This window comes from Pinus tabuliformis, chromosome 1_1 (assembly GCF_031772625.1).
Source record: "Pinus tabuliformis cultivar Carrire ecotype Pingquan chromosome 1_1, CPIR1, whole genome shotgun sequence".
In the NCBI taxonomy this organism is placed as follows: Eukaryota; Viridiplantae; Streptophyta; class Pinopsida; order Pinales; family Pinaceae; genus Pinus; species Pinus tabuliformis.
Genome location: NC_142297.1, coordinates 107,143,525 through 107,169,792, shown reverse-complemented (window position 1 = coordinate 107,169,792; position 26,268 = coordinate 107,143,525). Strand labels below are relative to the sequence as shown.

General features: G+C 37.4%; 1 pseudogene; it reads right to left on the bottom strand.

Annotated features, from left to right (window-relative positions):
* Nucleotides 1-545: 545 nt before the first annotated feature.
* LOC149211873 (membrane metalloprotease ARASP, chloroplastic pseudogene) lies at nt 546-19,972 on the bottom strand (annotated as a pseudogene).
* Nucleotides 19,973-26,268: the final 6,296 nt, after the last annotated feature.

Sequence of the window (26,268 nt, the reverse complement as noted above, 5' to 3'; positions counted from 1 at the left end):
ACAGAACTGAGTCAATGATCCAAATTAGGGTTGATTATATCCTTGCCTGCTTGCCTACCTTGTCATGTCCTCATGTTATCATGCATGGTTGCATGCAACGGATGCCGTGTTATCGTACAACGTGAACAATGCACTTTGACTTTGAAGGAGTAAGGTATTTTGTGAGGGGTGTCGAGAGCAGATTGGTTTTAATGGTGGTAGTTGAATATTTGGTGCCCTAATTTAGTCACCTCGCATTTGGATTGTGGATTTTTCTCTATCGTTAAGAAAATGCATTCCAATCATATCCACATAGAAATCAGAATCTTTCCTTCTCGACCACATGTTTGATTTGATTTGTTTATTACTTTGACATATCTCAACAATGCTTCCAGAGAAAAAGGACCTATGAGTTCTTGTAGGCTTCTCGATTCTTCAACATTTTAATGTCAAAAGGCATTTTCTTCTATGGAGTTGACTCGACAAATACTTTTCAACCTAGCCTATCTCCTTGCTCCATTTTCTTCGTTCTCTCCTATTAAAAATCAACACGTGGAAACCTTTTATCAACATTTCTTGTTCCTCAAGATATATCTCGTCTTTATCTCTGGCTTGTATTGTAAGAAGTATATGTGGAACTCACTGACGACCTCTACCTCATTCACACTAACCAAACGACTGTTGACTCCCATCACCACATCACCAAAATCCATGTCGTCATGAGTAGTTGTAGAGTGGGAAAATATTTGAGGAACCATGATTCCCAGGAAGGGCTCATTTTCAACCACTCCAATAGTCAAAACCTGCACGAAAAGGATGGTGTAAGCAAACACTATGTTGGCCACCACACCTGCACTTGTGACAATAACACGGTCTATAACTGGCATGTTTTTCAGTAAATCCTTATCGTTTGTAGCTATATTGTTATCCTTCTCACTATCCAGAAACCCCACATATCCTCCTAGCGGAATGGCTCTCAATGAGCATTTTACATTTCTTAAATTAAATTTCAATAGAGTTGGCCTGAAGCCAATGGTGAATTTATTTACATGGATATTCTGTAGATAGGCTGCAAGAAAGTGCCCACACTCATGCACAGTAACTATTGCTACCAACACCCCCACTGCTTGTAAGACTGACTCTGCCCCTTCCAACTTTCCTGCTGTAGGAATTGCAGGAATTGATAGAAGCAACACACTTGACAATCTAGTCAGATGCCCTAAAACCTTTTTGTTCTCTTTTCCTGAATCTGGGTGGTTGCTGCAACATATGAAAAGAGACAAAGAGGGGATACTTTATTTCCTGTCAACTTAGATCCCTCATCGACTAGGATTGCAGAGTAATCAATAACGTTGAGAAAATATACCTCTTGAAGGATCACTTCTCCAGGAATCATCATGTGCTCCATGGCCATTGTATTGTAGGAGATCTTTCCTTGTGCTGCAAAAAACACCCCTTTTCTTGTGTTGAAGGAAAAGCCTCTGTACTGGGTTCTCCTTTGCTTCAAAACTATATTATTAAAATTGGGTGAGATTTGCGTGCATCTTTTGCTGCCTATTTGTAGATCACGTATATGTTGTGGGTCCTGTAATCTTGTGGGTGAGAATTTTCCAATGAAACACATAGTCATTTAGTATCATTATTTGTATCGAGCTTGATTAGTGGGTGGATACTGTAACTATCGTCACATATCTCAACTTTTCTTCTATCATCACATTCATTTTTCTCTTTCATGATACAAATCCTGGTAAAAATCCTTTTTTTATCACGAGTGATTGGTTCATAGTGCTCCTCTCATCACAAATCTAAATTGTCACGAGGATATGCTCTGTGAGAATTGCGGTGAGGATTTTAGTCACCTGCAAGAAATGGCTTTGTGACGATATTTTTTAAGGGCTTACTAATGTTCGAGATTCCTATTTTGCCAAGGTCGTGAAGGGGCCTACAATAAAGCTTTCGGTTGTTGGGGACTCCATGGCCATGAGAAAAAAATCAAGCCAAAGGATATTTAGAATGCTTGACATCTACAAGGTTTTGTGGGACTCAACACTCCACATCGAACCCTTTTATTAGTAGGAATGTGAGGATGCATGCACATACAAACTTCATTCGGCCTAGGGATTCAGCATTGGAAATAATGACTGCATTCAAGAATGCAATCTAGGTAGACAAATTCAAAAACCCCAGTCCTCGGACACACAATTCATCCATTTATGATGTATGTTATGAACTTCCAGATTCCACGAATCCTCCTTTCGGCATTCCTTTACACCTCTCAATGCAATTGCTAGTTATGTTTATATTTACATATGTGCGAATGAAATTGGTCAATGCTAGAATCACTTTGATTGATCAAAATAAAAAGGGTTTTCGAAATAAAGTTTGGATTAAATTTAATATAAAAATATAGATCTAACATGATCCGAGAGGGATCCAATTTCTTCACGTGAAAATTTTATTATGAAACGACATTATTTAAATATTTTGTATAGTTATTTATTTATTTTTAATTTATTTTTTAATTTTTTTAATTTTTTATTTGGACTGACAAGACGAACAATATTACACATCATAATGGGCTGTAGAATGAACCTCTCGGCTCAATAAATAAATAAAGTTATATTATAATATAAAATAATGATAAAAGGATAGATATAAAGTTGTTTTATTCGAAGGACTTGTAACTATTAACATTAAAAGTGTGAGCTTTTCCCTATCACCTTGTCATCTTATATTTATATATATGTGAAGGATCGCTGAATTAAAAGCAAGTCACCTGTCAAGTAATGAGACGTTTATAAGCTTAAGGTTAAAATTTTTACCTATTTTAGAGTTGTTTTTTGATCGGTAAATTGGATTGCTGGTAGTATTTTATGGTTAAGTTTGCTTGGAACCCATAATTCATGGTAACCAATGTTTATGGAGGTATAGTTCCATTGATATACTTAGGCAGTATATGCTAATTCTTGGATTTTGTACTTGCATAAATCCAAAGTTTGGTATATACTCCCCAATACATTAACTCTAAAAATATTAATATCCATAATTTAGACATCAAATTCGACCACACATCTATTTTATTTGAATATTTTATTAACTTCTGTAAACATGTGATTTTTTTTTTTTCTCTTAAATATACATATATGTATATTTATATATAATTATTGACATTTTAAATTTATAGGGCCAATGAATATGTTCTATATGTTCAGTTATGGCATTTGAAATCTACGGAGCTTACAGGTTACATAGGTTGGGCTCTTGCTTTGAAATATTTCTCAGTAGATATTAAAAAACTATATAGGTATATCTACTATATTATTGAAAAATTATATTAATAGATATTTTTTAATATTAAGATATTAAAAAATCTCAAATAGATATTCCCTAAGATAAATTTGTTGGAAAATCTCAATTTTATATTATAAATGTTTTCAGAGTAAGAGTTGGGAGTTAAATTTGATGGGTGTTTACTTGTATTTTCCTTATTTAACCATCAAATATTGAGTTTTTAAAATTTGCACATTGCTCACGATTACCTATTTTTTCAAACCTTCAATTTGATGGGTGACTTAAAAGTGTGTGCGTGTGTAGATATCTACATTTTCAAGTAAAATTATAGAAAAGTATTGCATTATACAACACCCACAAGACTAAAACTTTAACATGAGATTTCAATATAAGCATAGACTCATCCATATTAGATCTTTGGACTTATTAGAAAAATGTCCACCTAGGATACTAAGACATTAACTTGTATCCTCCATATCTTTGGATTTATTAGAAAAATCTTAGTCACACCATGTGTGTTATGCAACCAGTGCACAAAATAGAAGAAAAGGTAGATCAACGACATTCAAATCAGCCTCTTCGAGGGGGAAACCTCCTTTACATTACACAAATGAACAATTCTTCGATGTTACAAATGAGAAGACCTTCTTTCTATATATAGGATTATTAGGGGTCACAATATAGTCAAAGCCTACATAACAATAATATTGTAAGGGCACAAAAATAACAATAGTGGGCTTCTATGGGGCACAATAATAACAATATGCGGACCACATGGGCACAACAATACAATAAGGGGGTTGCACTAATAACAATAAGGGGATACACTAGTAGTATAGGGACCTAACATGCCCCTATCCTCCAAAAAGTGTTGTCCTCAATGCTTGAGTAGTTCTGGATGCTTTTGTATAAACTTCTCATCTTCCCATGCAAAATCTTCAGCGGTTAAGTTCTTGCACTAGATGAGATACTATGAAATTGATTGATTTCATAGCTGTTGGGTTCTTATTTCCGTGACTGCTTCAGGCTCCAATATGATTTTTCCTTCCTCGTCAATTTCTAGCTATATTGTTTGAAATTGGAGCTTCTCCCCTATAACCTTCTTTAAGCCTAAAACATGGAAAACTGGGTGCACTCGGGAAGATGCAGGAAGCTCCAATTTGTATGCCATAGTACCAATCTTTTACAACACCTTGTAAGGACCATAGCACTTTGGTGATAATTTACTATCCTTGTTAGCTTGCTTGAGGGACATTTGTTTGTATAGTTGTAGCCGTAAAAATACCCAGTCACCTACACCAAAACTTCTTTTGTTGTTATGTTGATTTTCATGTTGTTTCATTCGATTCTACACTAAAGTGAGGTTATCCTTTAAGAGTTGAACTTGTTGTTGATGCTCGGTGTGATATTCCACTACTTGAACATTAGAATTTTCTCTTAAAGATGATCTAATGAATGGTGGATGATATCCATAAAATGCCAATGCATTACAAGATATGGTCAGATTCATTTCTTCTTTCTCTGGGATTAGTTCCTAGTGTATATCCTCTTCTTTTGACATTTCTTGATCCTTTTATTCCTCCTCTTCACAATATATGTAAAATAATTTATTCTTGGCACGTTTATGACCTTTAGTGCATTTGCTATCACAACTATAATAAAGCACTTTTTGTTTCTTTTCCTCCAACTGTTGTGGTGTCAACCTTGTAGGTTGTAGAAGGCTAGGATCAAAAACACTTCCATCTTTATAGTTGTGAGTGGTAGATTTCCTTGTTGCCATAATTTTTATTTCCACTTTTCTAGCCACCCTGAATGCCTTTTCTAATGAATCAGGTTCCCAAAGGTGGACCTCATGTTGGATGTTATCCTTTAAATTCCCTATGAATACATCAATCCTATGATCCTCTAGAATATTATTTATCCTTATATTCAATTTTTGAAGTCCTCAATGTGCTCTACCATTGAACCCTTTTGTTTGAGATTTATCATTTGGCTAAAGAAAGTGTTTCTCTTTATATCTTCATAACGTGCTATCATTTCCTCTGTAAAAATTGACCAGGTGACAGGTGTTTTACGAGAACAAAGCCATTTATACCATACAAACTGATTGGGTTCTAAATATAAAGATGAATTACGTACCTTTTTTAAGGGTTTCACTTCATGTAGATTAAAATATTGCTCCATCTGTAGTATCCAAGATACCGGATCCTTGCCATCAAAATTCCTCATATCTCTCTTTGGAATATGGCAGGTATTCAATCCAATGTTAGAGTCTATTAAATCATTATTAACATTTGTTTTTTCCCATTATGAGTTTCCTTTACTACCTTTTTGTCATTAGGAAGCCTTTCTTGTAGCAACTTTGTCCAACCTTCCTTCAAACCAACCTTGTATTTCTTCAAATCTTCCATGTTGTCTTTCAATTCTGATTTTATACCATTGATATTAGCTTCCATGGCATAGATGAAACTATTTATCTTAGCTTCAAACTCATTCTTCAAATCATCCATCCAATTTTGCTTACTAGGTATTTCTATTTTTTTTATTCGAGTCATCATTTTTCTTGCTTTTAAGAGCTAAATATTTAAATGACTGTAACTTTGTAATTTTGGATCTCAAAGTTCTACAATTTTGGCCTGTGGTAGCCCTCTGAGTCCTCTTTCTAACCCCAGTAGTCTAATTGAGATTGGATTCCACAAGAAAACATTATGCCCAATCTCCCACAATGACCTGATTATAGACTGTTTCGATAGAGTTAACTTGTACAACGTGCCACATGTCATTGTTTCGACGTTCGGTCCTGAAAACAATACCCAAAAAAGTACAATCCATCCCCTTTCTGTCAAGTTTGATGAAATGTTAATCTGGTTCCTAGAGAGACAATTATGACAATTTTCCCTAGGTCACCTATTTGAGATACAATTCTGGAGCCTGAAATAACCCTAACTTCCTCGGATCATATCTCCCAAAATATAGCGAGACAAGATCAAATATCAAATATCAAATATCAAATGATTTGTTACCAAGGCTATAATGCTTGTGATACATTCACAATTAAATCTAAACACAAATTTGGGTTTGTGCCTATATGGCTTTAAACTGTTTTTCATAATTTTGTATTCTTCAACATTCCCTAATTATTAGAAGTTTTGGAGTTTTTGGCTTGAATAAGGAAGATTTTTTTTTTCTTTTGGTCAAATCTTGATTTGTCTTTGAATGCATAAATGGATTCGGAACCCTAAAATATGATGTAAAGGGTTCAAAACTCAAACTCGTGATTCCAACAAATCCCTACTGGAATCTAGGCAAATTAGACAGGAAAACAGAAAAAAGTAAATACACTATGAATTTTTCTTCCATGTCAGAATATTATGAATTTCTGCAAAATCTGTGGTTTCATATTATTATTGCTTGAAATGTTATAATCCTTCAAAATTCTTATTTAAAAGTGGTTTCAAACTTGTTTTATTGTTTATAACGTCTTCATAAGTCCAACTCATCAAATTTAAAGCTAAAATATATTATTCCTCTTAAAAATACATTATAATTAATGAGTTTGACCAAGCTACTTAAAAAAATTTCAAGAATGGTTTAGCATAATTTATAAAATATTTGAAATTATGTAAATAGTGACTATATATAATTGCAGAAAATCATAGGCTAGTTTGGCATTAGGAATGAACATGAATCATAGGCTAGTTTGGCATTAGGAATGAACATGGTTGAATATGTTTGATCTTTTTAAAGTAATAATAGGATAGCCATATAAATTAAGTGGGTCGTAAACATGACGCCAATACATAATAAGCATCAAAACACTTCAAATACATCTCACATTGATAAAATTTAAAAAAAATCATAAAAAATAATTAAATTATAATGTTCTTTTAAATTATCATTATTATTTTTACAAAAAAAAATAATATATAAGTTAAACATATACGTTTAGAAAAATATGGAACAAGATCCTTAATCATGAAGATTTAGCAAACATTTACTATGGAGATCCTTAATCTGTAAATAGGCTTTGCTACAATACCATGACTTATCAATACCACAAGCCCAAAAAACCATAACTCACTCCATATGACACTTTTTTATATGACATTATTTTTAATTGGTCAATTTAATTAAAATGATGAAAAAATCAAGACTACTTCAAGATAAATCTATACCATTGATTTATGTATACTACTATGAATATTCTATAATATTCCATGGAGTTAAATCCCTACCATCCACCTTACATTCACCACAACAAAAAATTCACATAATACATGATATTTAAATGAGGGTGAAAAAGAAATTAATGTCTTTCTTTTAATTGATTGGGCTTTTTAATGTCATTCTTTGTTGGAAAATATGTGTGACCAGTGTTAAAGAGGAATGTTGTTTCTCAACTGGTAGCTCTGAGACCTCCAAGCTAGGGTGACTCACGTTGCTCTGCTCTGCCATGCTAGAGCCGGGGGGGGCTTTGAGCCCCCTTCCTTTTGGGACTCAGTCTCGGGTAAAGGTAGGGAACCTAAAGATTCATTCTTCAACAAGCTAAAGACCTACAATGGCTTCAACTCCACCATGAAATCAAGCACCACCTGCATGGGAAACAAAGATATAGAGAAAGATTCAAGCATGCCATCTACCTCATAACCCAATGATGCAGGAGGCTCAAGCTAACCATGTGATGAAGAAAGATGTTGGCCTCAAACTCAGACTAATAACAACTATAAACCCAACGTGAAAAAAATACCAGTTCTAGAGATTCAAGACCCAGGAGCAGACTATAATCTTTAGATTCATGGGTATGTGGCATATGGAAAAATCCCTAAAATTGTGGATTTAGACCAAGTGGCACCTAGAAGGAGAAATAAGATTGCAGCTAGGATCTAAGGGTTTCTTCACATTTATCTTTGATCTCCTGGAGGACCATGACCGTATTTTTGAAGGAGGCCCATATTTCTTCAACTTGGTACGGTTGTGCATGAGGTATTGGAAAGAAAAATTCACCCCTAAAAAGGAATATTTTACGAGGGTCCCTGTATAGGTAAGATTCTACTCACTTGCCACAGATTATTGGTTTCCCTTAGTGCTGAAAGGAATAGGAGGAGAGTTAGGAGAATACATCAAAATGTCGGAGGGTACCTGGAATGGTTACTATGTCTCATACGCAAGAATATGTGTCTACATGGATGTTTAAGGAGTGCTACCAAAGGCCATCGAAGTGGTCTTCAATGAAGAGGTATAGCTCTAAAACATAGGTTGTGATCACATACCTTTCAGACGTAGAAAATTTCATGAGCACGGGCATCTCTTTAGAAATTTTCCACAAAATATATCTCAACAAACTAAGACAAAAACACAAAGGTGTATGAACAAGGCTTCACCAAGGGAGCACCCAAAAATAGGAACAACAAGAAAACTCAAGGAAAATATGGCCAACAACATTCATCCAAAAAAAATAAGTTTGAAGCCCTACAAGAGGCATAGGAAGAACCAACTTTAGAAGATCATGTCCAAGAGGAAAGCAAAATGCTAAACCAAATTCTAATACTACAAAAGCAAAATCGAGGGGACATTACTAGGTAGAGCCACAATGAGAATAGTGAGACATCAGAAGACATATAAATTGTTATGAAACTAGCTCCCAAAATAGAAGATGAGATTGATCAACGACTTAAAAATAAGCCTCTTCGAGGGGGAATCCTCCTTTACATTACACAAATGAACAATTCTTGGAAGATACAAATGATAAGACATCCTTTCTATATATAGGAATCTAAGGGCTCATAATATAATTAGATCCTACATAAAAATAATATTGTAAGGGCACAACAATAACAATAGTGGGCTTCTATGGGGCCTAATAATAAAAATCTGGGGAATACATGTGCATAACAATACAATAAGGGGGTTGCACTAATAATAATAAGGGGCTACACTACTAGTATAGGGACCTAACATGCCTCTCTCCTTCAAAAAGTGTTGTCCTCCATGTTTGAGTAGTTCTGGATGTTTCTATATAAAATTATCATCCTCCCATGTGAAATCTTCAGCAGGTAAGTTTTTCCACTTGATGAGATACTCTAAAATTGATCGATTTCATAGCTGCCTGGTTCTTGTTTCCGTGATTGCTTCAAGTTCCAATTTGATTTTTCCTTCCTCATCAAGTCTTGATAATATTGTTTGAACTTGGATCTTGTCACCTATAACCTTACTTAAGCATGAAACATGGAAAACTGGGTGCACTTGGGAAGATGCAAGAAGCTCCAATTTGTATGTCATAGTACCGATCTTTTGCAACACCTTGTAAGGACCATAGTACTTTGGTGATAATTTATTATTCTTCTTAGCTGGCTTGAGGGACCTTTTTTTGTATGGTTGTAGCTATAAAAATACCCAATCGCCTACATCAAAACTTCTTTCACTGCAATGTTGATCTGTCTGTTGTTTCATTTGATTCTACACCAAAGTTAGGTTATCCGTTAAAAGTTGGAGAACTTGTTTTTAATGCTCGATGTGATATTTCGCTTCTTGAACCTTTTTCTTCTTTATATGTCCTTCTATCATGAGAGTTTAAGGAGTGGTAATTCTTGCCAATGCATTACAAGATATGGTTGGATTCATTTCTTCTTTCTTTGGGGTTGTTTCCTGGTGTATATCTTCTACTTCTGACATTTCTTGATCATTTTCTTCCTTCTCTTCACAATCTATCTAAAATAATTTATTCTTAGCACACTTATGACCTTTAGTGTATTTTCTATCACAAATGTAACAAATCTCTTTTTCTCTTTTTTCTTCCAATTGTTGTGATATCAACCTTGTAGGTTGTGGGAGGCTAGCAGCAACAACACTTCCATGTTTATAGTTATGAGTGGTCGGCTTCCTTATTGCCATAATTTTTCTTTCAATTTTTATTGCCAACTTGAATGCCTTCTCCAATGAATCAGCTTCCCAAAGATGAACCTCATGTTGGATGTTATCCTTTAAAGTCCCTATGAAGACATCAATCCTATGCTTGTATGGAATATCATTCACCCTTATATTCAATTTTTGGAAGTCTTCAATGTGCTCTGCCATTGAACCCTTTTGTTTGAGATTTATCAATTGGCTAAAGAAGGTGTTTCTCTTTGTATCCTCATAATGTGCTATCATTTCCTCCATAAAAATGGACCAAGTGACAATTTTTTTACAAGAGCAAAGGCATTGATACCATACAAACTAATTGGGTTCTAAATATAAAGTTGCAATACATACCTTTTGTGTGTTTTGCACATTATGGAGATCAAAATATTGCTTCATCTGTAGTATCCATGTTATAGGATCCTGCCATCAAACGTCCTCATATTGGTCTTTGGAATATGGTGGGTCTTCAGTCCAACGTTAGGTTCTATGAAATCATGATTAACATTTCTTTTGTTCTCATCATGAGTTTCCTCTACTACCCTTTCGCCATTAGGAAGCCTTTCTTGTAGTGATTTTGTCCTAACTTCCTTCAAAACTTTGACATATTTCTTCAAATATTCCATGTTTCCATTCAGTTTTGATTCTATTTCATTGTTATTATTGATCACAGCTTCGGTAGTTTCTATTACTTTTTGTGAGAGCAATTTTTTTTGTACTTGGTCTCATAATTTTGATATATCATGTTGCATTTCTTCCTCTTCTTCATGTGTCATGGTAGAACTATCACATTGCTTACTAGGTGTTTCTATTTTCTTTCTTCGAGTCCTTTTGAAATCAAACAATGATACATATGCTTCACTGTTCCCTTTAAATTTCTTCAAACTGATTTTTCGAACAAAAGTTATGCAATTTTTAAAAAAGTACACACCTTTTTTTTCACTTTGTAGTATCTTGATATTCAATCTATTGTATCTCTGTAAATTGGGATCTCTAAGGTCTCAAATTTCATCATGTGGTAGTCCTATGAATCTTATTTCTAACTCGATAAGTTGGATCAATATTGGATTCTCCCAAAAAGAGTTATGCCAAATCTCCCATGATGGTCGGATTATATACTTGTTCAATAGAGAAAACTTGTACGAAGTACCACGTGTCACTATTTCAACCTTCGGCCCTGAAAATGATACCCAACACACTACAGTCCGTCCTATTTCCGTCACGTTTTATGAAATTCAAATCTGATGCTCGGAGCGAAAGTTATGACGAGTTTCCCAAGGTCACATATTTGAGATGGAATTCAGGAGCCTACCAAAACCCTAACTTCCTCAGCTCATATCTCTGAAACTATGGTGACACAATATCTGAAATTTAGTTATGAGATTCATCATGATTTTGGCTCAAATGGGTTCTAATTTCAGCTTCTGAATCATTGTAGAAACAAAGTTATAGCAAAACTTTCACGATGACCTGTTTGAAGCAACGAAACCCTAGAATCCAAAGCTCTCATACCAAATGTTATGAAACCAGGTCACAAAATAGAAGAAGAGATAGATCACCGACTTCAAAATAAGCCTCTTCGAGGGGGAAACCTCTTTTTACATTACACAAATGAAAAATTCTTGGATGATACAAATGATAAGACCTCCTTTCTATATATAGGAGTCTAAGGGGTCACAATATAATTAGATCCTACATAACAACAATATTGTAAGGGAACAACAATAACAATAGTGGGCTTCTATGGGGCCCAATAATAACAATATGGGGAATACATGGGCACAACAATACAATATGGGGGTTTCACTAATAACAATAAGGGGCTACACTAGTAGTATATGGACCTAACAGAAATGGATCTAGAGCCCAGAGAAAACTCAGTAGAGGACCATGTCATGATAGAAGCTCTCGAAGGAGTATATCTCAACTCAATAATAGAGGCATGGGACAAAAATTCCCTAGTTTATATACCTAAGGAATATATCCAAAAAATAGAAGGGGCATACCTGTTGCAAGAATAACTAAAACAAGCCATGACAAGGGAACATTCAGAAGATAATGCCTAGAAAGGGACTCTATCAAACATCACAGTGGATTAGTACAACTCTAGAGGTCCAAGCCAAAAATAAGGAAAGAAAACGATAAGCCAACTCCTTCAGGAGTTAGGAGAAAGACTAATCAATGAGGGCAAGGTAAGATCTCTCACCCTAACTCCTCACATTTCTCAATGAATTTCATCTCATGGAACATCATAGGAATAAATAGACATGGAAAAAAGTCTCTTAAAAAAAAGAATATTGTATAGAAAACTAGATATAGTGCTCCTCCAAGAGGCTAAGCTCGCTATGGAGAATGTGTTGGCCCTAGAAAGGGAAAGCTGCAAAAGTTATAGCTAACTAGCCAATGAAACATCTGGAACATCCAGAGGGAAACTAATTCTATGGAGAAGCTCACAATATAATTTGACCTCCTCAATGGCAACTAGAAGCTCTATAACTATTATTCTCAAAATCACAGGAACCACTGAAACTATTTGTGTAACCAACATCTATGGACCCCAAAGGCTGGAAGAAAGGATTTAAATGTTATATTATGTCATGAGAACCCTTTAGAACATACTCTATCCATTAAAAAACATAGGTGGGGAATTTAACATGATCCTTAATCTGTCAAAAAATAAAGGAGGCCTAAGGAAGCTGGACATAGACTCTGAATCTTTCCAAGAAACCATAGACAAAATGGATCTAGTGGACATGCAAATGGGGAATGGTACCTATACTTGGAACAACAAAAGAGGAGGGAATAGGTATATAGCCACAAGGCTAGATAGATTCCTTATCTCGGAGCATCTACCTAACCTCCGAGGAAATTGAATGCAAAATTATACCCCAATTAGGATCAAATCACTGGTCGATAGCTCTGAATATTCACATCTCCACATCCCGCAAAAACAATCCCTTTAAATTTGAAGCTTTTTGGCTTGAGAATCTAGATTTCTTAAGCAACAATAAAAATTGGTGGGACAACTCTCCACCTCTGAATGGCACTCAAATGTATCAATTCTAACAAAAGTTAAAGAACATAAAAAACAAAATCAAATAATGGAACACGGATGTCTTTGGTAATATCATTGATGAGCCCCAAAAATGGATGATTATTTGGGCTCATTCAACCTCCTAATTCGACTTAATCCACCATTCTCATTAGTTTATTGCATGTTTTGATTATATTTATGCTAATAGAGTGAATTGAGTTATTCATTATGCCAACAAGTCTAATGTGTGCTTTGTGTAGCCTTTTTGGTCAATTTGGAGACAAAGTCAATGGTTGAAGTGAGCACTTGGCAGCCAAATTCGTGGAGAGTATTTTTAGGAAGGTGTTCCCTTCATTTATGGGCCCTTACCTCGAATTCTCCACCATCAGCTCAGAGTTCAAGGGCCACCAAATCAATTAGCACAAGGGCAGCCAAGCAAGTCAAGTAGGACTGTTGTTAACTACAAGTTTTGGGCAGCCGAGTCCCTAAAGTTTAGGAGGACTATTGGGGTCCTCAATTTGTATAAATAAGAAGGCTTAGGGCCTCATTTTGGTTAGCTAGTAGTTAGTCATTTTTCTTAGCCAGTAGTTAGTCATTTGGTATTCATTTTGTAGTCATTTTGAAGTTCGATTTTTAGGCAGTAAATTAGCTTTGCTTTCAGCACATTTTCAAGTTCTCCTTGTGGACAGTTTTTGGAATGTAACATTTCTTTTGCTCAATGAAGATGAATCCAGCTTTGCACCAGCTCTAAATCTCTCTTAGGAGGCTGTAGCTCTTGGGGTTGGGCCCAAATCAAGCACCCAGTACCTCCTTTGTTTATCTTTATGTGTCTTTGCTGCATTCTTAGAATAAAATCTGCTATTTAGATTTAAATCTTGCTTTGATATTTAGATTGCTTTTGATGGTTAAAGTAGCTTTTTATGTTTAGAATAGATTGGTAGGATAATAACAGGAAAAAAGCCCCAAGAAAAGGGTCAACAACACTCTCGGTTTCACCTCATCCTTATTGGATCAGGGGCTGGAATTGAAGAAACAGTGTTGTCCCAACAAAAACACTAGTTTGCTTGACCATGCAATCCTTAGTGTACTGTTTTCATTTGCAGAAGTTAGTTATGGGTTTAGATCTCTTAAATGTTTCTTTGCATGATTGATGTACATGGTTTTCTTTCCAAATAAAGCTGTTTTTCATTCGTTTTATTGACAGTTAGATTAGATTAGCTAGGACTTTGATTATTTGTAAGACTTTGTTGATTCGGTTAAATGTACACCGTGCAGGGCATCTCTACCACTCTCTCATCCACCTAAGCTTCATCAGAGCCAGCTGTTCCATCTCCTAGCTAGGTTCCTCGTCTCACACCTGTCCTCTTGCCCACGTAACCCTACCTTTTTGTGCAATCATTGATTCAGCCTTCTTTGAGCCAATTTAGCCATCTACACCTTCTCACCACTCCATCCACCAGTCCCTGGGCCACTTCAGACCCCTATACTACCTCCATGTCCATTCATGCATCTTCCCTCACTCACCCATCCTCCAAAATCCAATTTTTAAACATCCTGTAGAAATTTCTGAACATCCTGTAGAAAATCCTGAACATCCTGTAGAACCCCTGCAGACTTCCTGTAGAAGCTCACGAATGAGGTTTCTTGATAGCCAAACTCTGTGAAACTCTCTGGAAGGGTGTTAGGGACCCCTTAGGCCCTCTCTGAACCTTCCTGACCTCCTCCAAGCATTTCCTCTCGCCAACCCACCTCTGCACAGTCAAAAACAGTGAAATTGCATGCATGATAATTGTGACAACTTATTCAAAAATACAAAAAGATGGTTCTTTCAGATTCTGCTGTAGACATAGCTTAGATACATGCATTTCATCTTCTTAGAAGTCAATGGCATCTCATTCAGTAGCTTGCATCTTCCTTCTTGCATCAGTAGGACTAGCTGGTAGAATTAGGGTTTGCTAGGGTTTGCGTTTCTTTTTGGCTTTCAGTTTCTTTCTGCAAGTAGATTAGCTTCCTTTGAGTTAGCTTTCATCCATCAGTTAAAAAGCTTCTTCTAAGAGCTCATAGAAGTTGGCTTAAGCCCCTAGCGGACTTGTGCCAGCTGATCAAGTGACAGCTATGGCAAGAGCTAGTACTTGTGCATACAGCACCGTCACTTCCAAGTTTGTTACGAACTACCGGGTTGATAAAATTAAAGAAGGGAGTTCCAGGAGTTGCAGCATTATTGTTGCAATACTGGGGCCCACCAATCATTACAGACAAAAATCATTTGGAATAGAGCATGGAGGAGCTCTAGCAAATAATCATACAACAAGGTATCATAGATCAAAAGGAGGAGGAAACCAATCTTCAAAAAAGATGGGAAGAAAGAGCCAAGCAAAATGAAAAAATTTGCAACGAAAATCTAGGATTCATTGGCTCAAATGTGGGGAAAGAAACTCCTCTTTCTTCCATCACTCTATGATCTAACACAGGAGGAATAATAGGATCCTTAGCCTAATGACAAAGGATGGAAGAATAGTTAAATCCCATGAGGAAATATTAGGGTAACTAAACAACTTCTACAACAAGCTCCTTGAGGAGTCCATTGTTGACAGATCCCAAGCCATCAGAGAAATGACCAATAACATCCCCGCCATCCTTAACCAGGATCACAACAAGATGCTCCTCAGAGAGGTTTCAATGAAAGAAGTGGAGGAAGCGGTGATGGTTATGCCTTCGGGTAAAGCTCTAGGACCCGATGGTTTCACCATTGAACTTTTTAAAAGTTGCTAGTCCTTTATCAAAGATGAGTGCCATGCACTGGTGGAGGACTATGGTACAGGTAAATTCTCAGTGCCCGAGAGAGTGGGTCTAGCCACAAACAAACAATCTATGGAAAATCTCCTTAAGCTAGAATCAATTAAGAGGGCCTACCTCTGAAAATGCTATTCTGCTTGGTGATGATCCTACTTCCTCACTCCGACTATCTTTTGTTTCCTTCCTTCGAATACCTGAAACAAGCAAACAACAACAACAACAAACATGATAACATACAATATTGTATTCATCCTACTTAATAGGTCAAGGAACATTAAGCCATAAAGATGTAAAATGACACTTCATGTAAGAAATCAATCAATAGTTTCATTTATATAAATCAGAAATGGATTACAACCGGTCCCTTGACATTGCTGGTCTCCTCTGACATATCCAAGTTCCCACACTTCTGCTAGAACTTGATGGATATCCCCAACAATAGAAGTTTTAAGGCCTCTTTCCCTCTAGTTTCAAACCAAACCAAAAACACACTATTCTCTCTCAAACATAGACTAGAAAGCTACAAGCTATAGATGACTTGTTGATCATTCAAACTCACTCCAAAACTAGTTTAGCTTGGGAAAAGAGAGGTTTATATAGCTTGGATGGATGGGAGATAGTTCCTCTCATCATGGGAGAAGGTCTTATCTCTTGAGCTTGTTCCATCCTAATAGGGAAAAGGAGCCCAAACTGACTTCCTCAGCTCCATCCAGCCCAACCATCTACCAGACTTCCATTACAAAGCTTCTAGAGTTGGAAGCTTTGACACCATATTTAAAAAACTTGCCAAAGAGGATCAGCGCCACTAGAAAAGGGCTCAGTCGGCTAGGGCTAGTTTTAATCTCTGTAAATCGGCACAAGGAAGAAACTTGTCAGTAGCATCAGTCTTGTAAACTGGGATAAAAGGAATATTCTTGGGAAATGATGCAAAGGGGAATTATTTTGCTCATGAAGAGGGACATACTAGGAGTTTCTTCATGATGGGAAAGTATGTCGGGTTCACTGTAGAGGTCCTCCAGGATCATGGATGGGGAGTATAGGGACAGTGACAAAATGCTGTGTAATAGATGCCCCCTAAAGCATGAAGGATGAACCAGAGTGGGGTGAAATGCTTTATAAGTGGAAGCAGGGAACTAGAGTCCATCATCAGAAAACCTGCAAGCAAGCATAGATACATATACATCACTGAAAACTATGAATAATGATACATGAATTGTGGTATGGATGCAACCATCCAGAGAATGATCATGTGAATGGATCCAAAGCATGGGCACAACCATCCAAAAGAAAGGATCATAACGAAACCAAGGTATGGTCGCAACCATCCAATAATGAGAAGGATCACATATAATAGCTCATGGTATGATCCCAGCCATCCATTTGAAAGAGACATGCATATCAACATGATCATGTCACATCGCCTCGCAACTTGGACTTGTGTAATCTAAGCCTAGGGTCTTGCGCTCCAAATGACCCGATCAAAGTACAAATCCTAACATGTGAATGAATGTATTGAAGTTGAACATGCTAGAAAATCACTTGATTTCCAATCAATGGTGTGAACCATTAACAAGCGCAAGAGAAACCACCAATAATGAAAATGGCTCTAAAGGTACCAACAACATAGTTCACGTAATGTGAATAAAGGAACTAACGTCGAACACTCGTGAAGTCACCCAATCGAAAGCCAATGATGTGAGCTTGTCGTCAAGTGCGAAGAACTTCCCATTAGGGCATGCAAACTCTAAGGTACTATAAGGAAGTCTCTTGGCCAGCTTACTAGATGATGAGCTAAAGTCGACAAGAAGAAACTACGTCGAAGGAGGTCCATGATGTATCCCACATCATCGACACGAGACAAAGAGATGCAAACGATTTCAGATGATACAGAGAATCAAGAGTAAGTGTAACTGTAGAAGGACTAACTCTTGAACATATCAGTGACATGATTCCAGAGTTTGGCAGCTTTTGGATCCATAGGATCGGTGGTCATGATGACGTGGCAGAGATCAAGTGGAAGGAAAACTAAATGGCCCAACCCAGGAAAGTCAACGATGAAAAGGAGGATATCCCATCCCAACACGAAGCAGAAAGTGCCATGTTCAAGAGTGAGCTGCCGACACAACTGATAGAAGTTCCAAGTTACCCCCACCATTTCTGGCAGGTACCCCAATTATGTTTGATTGAAATATTGAAGGGGATAACATGTGCTAGCACTGTAGGTTCATCCTTCGGATGAATCCGACCTAGTAATTTTTAATGAGCCCTAGGAAGGAGAAGCTCACGTTTATCATGGTGACGAATACAATGTCATTTTTTTTAACGAGTCCAACAAAGGTGTAACTCAATATATTTTTCATGTTTAGAGAGTTTGAAATAGACACAGAAAAGAAAACTCCACATGGGCCCTTTTCGTACATTTTTGTCTCTCGAGCCCAAAAAGATAGAAAATGATACTTGAGAGAACCGCTTGACCATTTCAGTCAAGGAGTACCTTTTTCGTAAATAGTTCATCCCAGCCCAAAAAAGGGGTAAATGTATACTGGGTGAATTACATTTCACAGCCTTTAACAAGTTTAAAATGACAAGAGCTTGGCAATCTTTTCATGTTTAAAGAGTCGAAAAAGAGCTTGAAAGCGGACCCCCCATTTTTATTCTCTTTTACGAGTCAAAAAGGGAAAAATACTTGGTGATCTTTTCATTTGAGTTTTACGAGTTGAGAAAAGAGTTGAAACGTGAGTCCAGTACCATCATTGATAATCCATCACCTATTGCTGCACAAAAAGGTAAATGCATTATCTAGCTTCTGAGGCAAAATAGGTCAAAAATACTTTAAAACCCTAATATCTCATGAAAAAATGAATAGAAGGAGGAAAAAGTAATTATTTTTTACCATTTACCATTTACCTTTGTGTGAAGAGCTTTTTACCCACTTGTGCCCTAATTTTCGTGGCGCAGATTGCGGGAGATCCGGGAGGCCATTCGTCAAGCCGTCAGTCGCAGGTAAGAGCCAAGACCTTAAGCTCCATTTTCATACTTGTTTCACTTGTTTTTAACCATTTGTTGGATTTCATGAGGAGGTTTTGTCAAAAAAAATTGCCCTCATTCGACGCGATTTTCGGGCACAGAATCGTGCTGATCGAGGGCTATGAAGACTGTCAAGCGCGCCGTCGGCACTACTATTTTTAAAACAGTTGCGTTGATTCCATGAACAATTATTTTTCATGTTTTGTCTCAATTCGTCCATTTGAATCCATATCTCTCTAGCCAAAGATGTTTATTGACTTGATTATATGGTTTTTGTAAGGAAAAGATTGCGAAAATTGGTGGATTGGAAGGAACACGAGCATGAGGATATTGACACTCAAGCAATGGCTAACCCAAATTGCTTGGATGCTTTGAGGAACTGTGGGCTCCTAAAATTATTCCTTACACCAGGTCTACGGGCTCAACCCAAATTTCTACGGTATCTGATCAGTCTCTGGGACGTGAATCGGGAAATTTTCCTGATTAGTGACCAAGAGCTCGAGTTGGAAACTTCAGACATTTCTTTCATCACAGGACTGTCCCAGAGAGGGGAACTAGTCAATCTATATGGGTCAAGGATGATTGGGGCAAGTATGATCGTGCTACTTGTAGAAAATTGCCCAGAAGCACTCATATCAAAAGGTGGCAAGTTCAAGATTATGACTATTTGATATCTTGTGCTGAGAATGTTACTGCTAAGCATCAACAAAGTGGTTGGGGCCCAATAGCAGCATGATACCAACAAGTTGATGTTTCAATATGATATCAACTCTACGACACCCACTATTTTCAACTAGGCAGAAGCTATGAAAGTCAACATGAAGCGCCAACTATCAAAAGCTAAGGTGGGAAACCTGAACCAATTTTGCTATGGGTCTGTGCTAGTGACCTTCTTCTTGGAGCAGGTTCTGTTGTTCCACTACCAACTGGCTGAGGTGGAACCCCCATTGCCACGAGACCCACAAATGTTCTGTTGGAGTGCGTTGATGCCCAAGATTACAGGGGGTCAACATATGTCCTATAAGCCTGCCTTTTCCTCATGGCTATGATGACAAATGATTATAGTGGAGGATTGGCCTTACAGTGGTACCAATTTCTCTGGTGATCCAAAAATGGCGCTCCCAGAGGGGGAGGATTATGATGATGGAGGTAAACACAAAGAATTTAAATTTGTGATGTTTTTTTATTGTTTTTGAGATATATGTGTTCATGACATTTTGATTTTATGAATGCAGATGTTGGACCAGAACACCCTGCCGGGATGTCCTCGATTTCCAGGCCCATTGATTGGCAGTTCGAGGTTGCTCCTTATCAGGAGGGAAGCAAAAATGAGGAGGAGATCACACAGAATATCAAGGGATTGATCCATGGGATCCAGAGTATGCCCAGATGAGTGATGCCCCATGCCAGTATCAGAGGCATACAGTGGGGGTATCCAATCGGATCTGTCAATTGCTAACTCGTGTAGTCCGAGCAGTTACATGCTACCATGAGCATCATGATGTTTAGCGCATAGGTCTAGCATTCCACATTTTTGAGGCCTACGAGCCATAGATGTATTTTGAGCACACATTATTGGAAATAATACTAAGAGGGGGGGTGAATTAGTATTATCAAGCCAAATATTCCCTTTTAAAAATCAGAGGATATATGCTACTTCAGTTAGTAAAACCCGCGTACATACGCAACTATGTAGAAGGAAACTCGTGTATACAATGCAAACTTATGATTTACTTTATCTTTCAGATGTTGATTATTAATCTGTGTATCTGAGTGAAATAAACAGTAACCAAACCAGTAAAACAGAACAGAAGACAGTCACACACAAGAACACAAGATATAAGGTGGAAACCCAATGTGGGTGAAAACCACCTACTACAATTTGTCTCTATCTTTCTTTAATTAGAAACTTCCTTTTACAATGTACTGGTGCAGTCCTTTACCAGTACGCAGGCTATAACCTGCAGAGAGCTACAACCCTCTCTCGTTTTCTAGCTTCTCCTGGAAGGGAGCTACAACCCCCTTAGCTCTTGTACTAGCCAAGATACTAGTACGTAGGTGCTGGCCTACTGAAGGCTACAACCTTCTCTTTCTTCCAGGGACCACGTTTCATAAATTTTCAGATTGGATCCATGAACATCAATCAATCATCAAGTATATCTGCATCAAACAATCTCCTTTTCCAAAATATCACTGAATCAAGTAAACACTTCTCTGACAGCTGTACCCAGAACACAGTAACACTAACCACACACCAAATTCTGAACCTAGAATACTGCAGCAATAAACAGAGGTAGCTAGATCATAATTTAAAAGATATACGCTACTTCAACAACCTGAAACCTACGTGCATACGCTCCTGTGTTTGGACCAACCTGCGTATACACTGTTTTCATTCACTGAAACAGCATGTATACGCTCTTTCACTTCACTGAACCTGCGTACAGATCTATAAAGGATAATTCATTCTTTCAAATATTCAGACACTAATTAACCCATATTGTCAGATTTATAGATCAAGGATGCGCTTCATATAACAGATCAAAATCATACAAAGATACTATTATTCAAGCTTAAAGATTATGACCCATCAATAGAACTTATCCTTCTTTATGCGCTAAGGTTCCTCCTTCATTCAGATCCAGATCTGCACCATAACCCCAATCACACATATTTCAGATCTAGCACTTATTAGATATTCAATTCATTCCGATTAATTGCCTTGCCAAATGATCTCCTTCCTCTTTTATAGTCTTAGGTCTTTCATAATACCACGGTCCAAAACCATAATAATACAATACCATGAACCCAATACTTGGGGTCAACACTTTTTGATGCAATACCACGGACCAAAACCATAGGATCAAAAACTGTCGGACTAATACCATGAGCCAACCATGAAAGTGCGTGAACTTTTCTCTTCATGAAAGGAACTTTTCTCTGCACGAAAGTGCGTGAACTTTTCTCTATATGAAAGAAACTTTTCTCTGCATGAAAGTGCGTGAACTTTTCTCTACATGAAAGAAACTTTTCTCTGCATGAAAGTGCGTGAACTTTTCTTTACATGAAATAACCTTTTATCTTCATGAAAGTGCGTGAACTTTTCTCTACATGAAAGAAACTTTTATCTTCATGAAAGTGTGTGAACTTTTGTCTACATGAAAGAAACTTTTATCTTCATGAAACTGCGTGAACTTTGTTGCACTATAATTTATCATCTGAGATGAGTTGCCATCAAGTACAACATATGTATCATAATGCCAACAATCTCCCCCTTTGGACTTGATGGCAACAACAACCAATCACTCTCCCCCTTTGTCATCAAGGGCAAAGGGCAGACCAAGATAATCTCTTTCCTAGATAAACTTTCCGCTGCCCATACTCCCCCTGAGTACCTGCTGAAATCTCTAAATGAGCTCCCCCTTTGTATATGCCAAGGTGTACCACTCTGTCCATGCTTCCTCTGAGTACATGCTGAAGTCTCTGCTCTGCTGAAGTGTGTTGTTCATGCTCCCCCTGACTATAAGCAAGGTCTGCAAAAAGATGTTTTACAAGAAGAACGATGACTTATACATCATAAAAGACCTTCCTATCACCAAAAGACTCAATACATACATCCATCACCCAACCAAGTGTGGATCATCCACCCAACCAAGTGGGGATACATCAAAGAATTACATGTGACAACCAAATACATTACATCTTCATCCCAGGCATAGTGGGGAACCAAAAATAGGCCGTTACATGACCTTGACACCATAAAAGAGATACATGAGATAGAGATGAAATATCTAGAGCAAGGCTTATGAAAGTCACAATAACTGATAGCAGCAACATTTGTCAATCACCATTCAGATCAGCAACCATGATTTCCTTCTGTTCTCCATCTGCATTTGTTTTACCTGAATCCAACAACAAATGTGAACTAGAACCAAAAGCTTCTGAGATAATGCCAACAATGCATCATTAGAAGTTTATATGCTCCCCTTGAACCTGTGCCAGATGGTCTCTGTCAGACCCATACCAGATTATCTTCAACCAGAGCCTGTCCCTACTAATATCCATCAAACCTCCATATACACGACTGTCTCTGCACAAACCTACGTATGTACGCGGATCCTCCTTAGGCAACTCGCATACCCCCATTTTTCTCTGAAACAGACTAGATTTAACAGCAAGATGATGCATCAACTACACCCAGCTTCTATCTGAGGTATTCAAATGTCTCCCTGGGCAGTGGTTTGGTGAGAATATCAGCAACTTGTTCCTTAGAAGGAACATACTCCAACTTGACCTTTTGTTCCAACACTTGTTCCCGAAGAAAGTGATACTTGATTGGTATGCGCTTGGTTTTTGAATGCATGACTGGGTTCTTTGAAATGCTGATTGCACTTGTATTATCACGTAAGATGGAGATAGGTGGTGTACAAGTGATTTGAAAGTCCTGCAAGGTTTGCATCATCCAAAGAAGTTGAGTGCAACAAGATGCAGCAACCACATATTCCGCTTCAGCTGTAGATAAAGCAATCGAACTCTGTTTCTTGCTGAACCAAGATACTAATCTGGAACCCATAAAGAATGCTCCATCACTTGTGCTCTTTCTGTCATCCATGCTTCCAGCCCAATCTACATCTGTATAAGCATGTAGAGTGAGATCTGTATCTCTAGGATACCATAAGCCATAGTTTTGAGTTCCTTGAAGATACTTGAAAAATCTCTTTACTGCCTGAAAATGGGTTTCTTTAGGATTTGCCTGAAATCTTCCAACTATTCCCACTGCATGCATGATGTCTGGTCGAGTACCTGTCAAATAAAGAAGACTTCCAATCATGGATCTATAGGTTGGTTGATGCACTACTGCAGATTCATCATTTGCACTGAGGTTGCATCCTATAACCATAGGGGTACACACTGGTTTTGAATCTTCCATGCCATATTTCTTCAAGATCTGCTTGAGATACTTGGTTTGAGACAAAAAGATACCGCCTTTATTTTGTTGAATTTGCAATCCAAGAAAGTATGTCAGTTCTCCAAGCAAAGACATTTTGAATTCTTTCTGCATCACCAAGGCAAAGCTTTGACTCATAGATTCTTCATTGCTGCCGAAGATAATATCATCTACATACACAACAAGTATTAGCAATTTTTCATTTTCAATTTTTATATAAAGATTGCTATCTGCTGATCCTTTTGAGAATCCTTGTTGATGAAGATATTTGTCCAAACGGTAGTACCAAGCCCTTGGAGCCTGTTTAAGACCATCGAGAGCCTTTTTTAGTCTGCATACAAGATTTGGATCATTCCCAAGAATGAAACCATCTGGTTGCTCAATGTACACTTCTTCTTCTAAGTCTCCATTCAGAAAAACTGATTTCACATCCATTTGAAATACTTTGAACTTCTGAAAGCTTGAGAGAGCAAGGAACATTCGGATGGCCTCTAGTCTAGCAACGGGAGCAAAAGTTTCTTCAAAGTCTATTCCTTCTTGTTGAGCATACCCTTTACAAACAAGTTTGGCCTTGTTTCTAATCACTTCTCCATTTTCATTCAACTTATTTTAAAGATCCATTTTGTCCCTATGACATTCTTCTCTTTCGGTCTAGGAACCAACTCCCAAGTGTTGTTCTTTTCGATCTGCTCAAGTTCTTCATCCATTGCCTTGACCCAGCATTCATCTTTCCATGCCTCTTTTACATTTTGTGGCTCAGTGGAGGAGAGCAAAGCCAAATAGCTTGAGGCTTCTGCAATTGTTCTTCTTATTTGTATACCTGCATCTTTCTGCCCCAAAATTTGAGATTCTGGATGATTCTTCTGAACATACCTGGATGGAGTCTTCTCTTCTATCCTTATCTGTTCCTTTGGTGCCTCTTGAGGTTCTTCTTCATCATCAGTCTGATTTGGAGGGTAGTCTTCATCCTCTTCAATATTTTCATAATTTACTTGCCTAGGAATGTATCCTTTTTCATCAACCACTACATCAATGCTATCAACAATTCTTCCAAGTCTTTTATTGTAACACTTATATGCTTTGTTGTGGGGAGAATAACCAAGGAGAATGCCTTCATCTACTCTAGGTTCAAGTTTGCCAAGCTGTTCATCATTATTCTTAATATAGCATTTGCTTCCAAAAATTTTGAAATGCTTTACTGAAGGAGTCTCACCATACCAGAGCTCATGAGGAGTTTGAGTGCTGTTCACTCGGACATTTTTTTTGTTGAGAATAACAACCGCAGCAAATGTAGCTTCACCCCAGAAGGTTGCGGGAGTTCCAGACTCATAAAGCATAGCACGAGCCATTTATTGGACCATTCTGTTCATCCTTTCCACTACTCCATTTTTCTGAGGAGTCCTAGCTGTAGAGAATTCCCTTCTTATTCCATGTTCTTCACAGAAATCGAAAAATTCATTTGAGGCAAACTCCCCACCTCTGTCGGACCTGAGGCACTTAATTTTGTGATCTGATTCGTTTTCAGCCAAGGCTTTGAAGGATTTGAATTTTTCGAATGCTTCGTCTTTGTGCTTCATAAGTCCTAACCAAACCATCCTGGAGAAGTCGTCAATGAATAATATAAAGTATTCTTCTCCTCGAGGTGACCTTGTCCTAAATGGACCACATACATCTGTTTGGACTAGCTCAAGAGGCCTGCTAGCTGATCCTTCCTTCTCAGGGAAGTTAGTTCTGGTTTGCTTACCAAACTGACATGATTTGCATATTGTGTTGTCTGGAATTTTGATATCTGGAAGACCACGAACTGCCTGGTATTTGCATGCTTTCCTTATTTGTGAAAAGCTTAGATGCCCCAACCTCCGATGCCATAACCAGTGTTCATCATCCTTGCTCAAATATCATTGTTGTTGTCCTTCTTCAAATATGTATAAATTATTTGGAGTTCTTCTACCTTTGATCACTGTTTTTCCTGTATCGAGATCATGAACACTACATCCATTTGATCGAAATATTACCTCGGTTCTTTGATCGCACATCTGACTAACACTCAGTAGATTATGCTTCAAGCCATCAACATACAAAACATTTCCAGCTTTGACCTTTTCTTTCAACTGAGCAGTGCCTCTTCCTTTTATGACTGCAGGGGTATCATTTCCAAAAGAAACTTTCTTTCCCTTTTCTAAAACACTATATGATTCAAGTTTTTCTTTATCACCTGTCATATGCTTCGAACATCCACTGTCGATGTACCATAGATTTTCCTGTCCTTCTGCATAAAAAGTTATCCCACATCTTT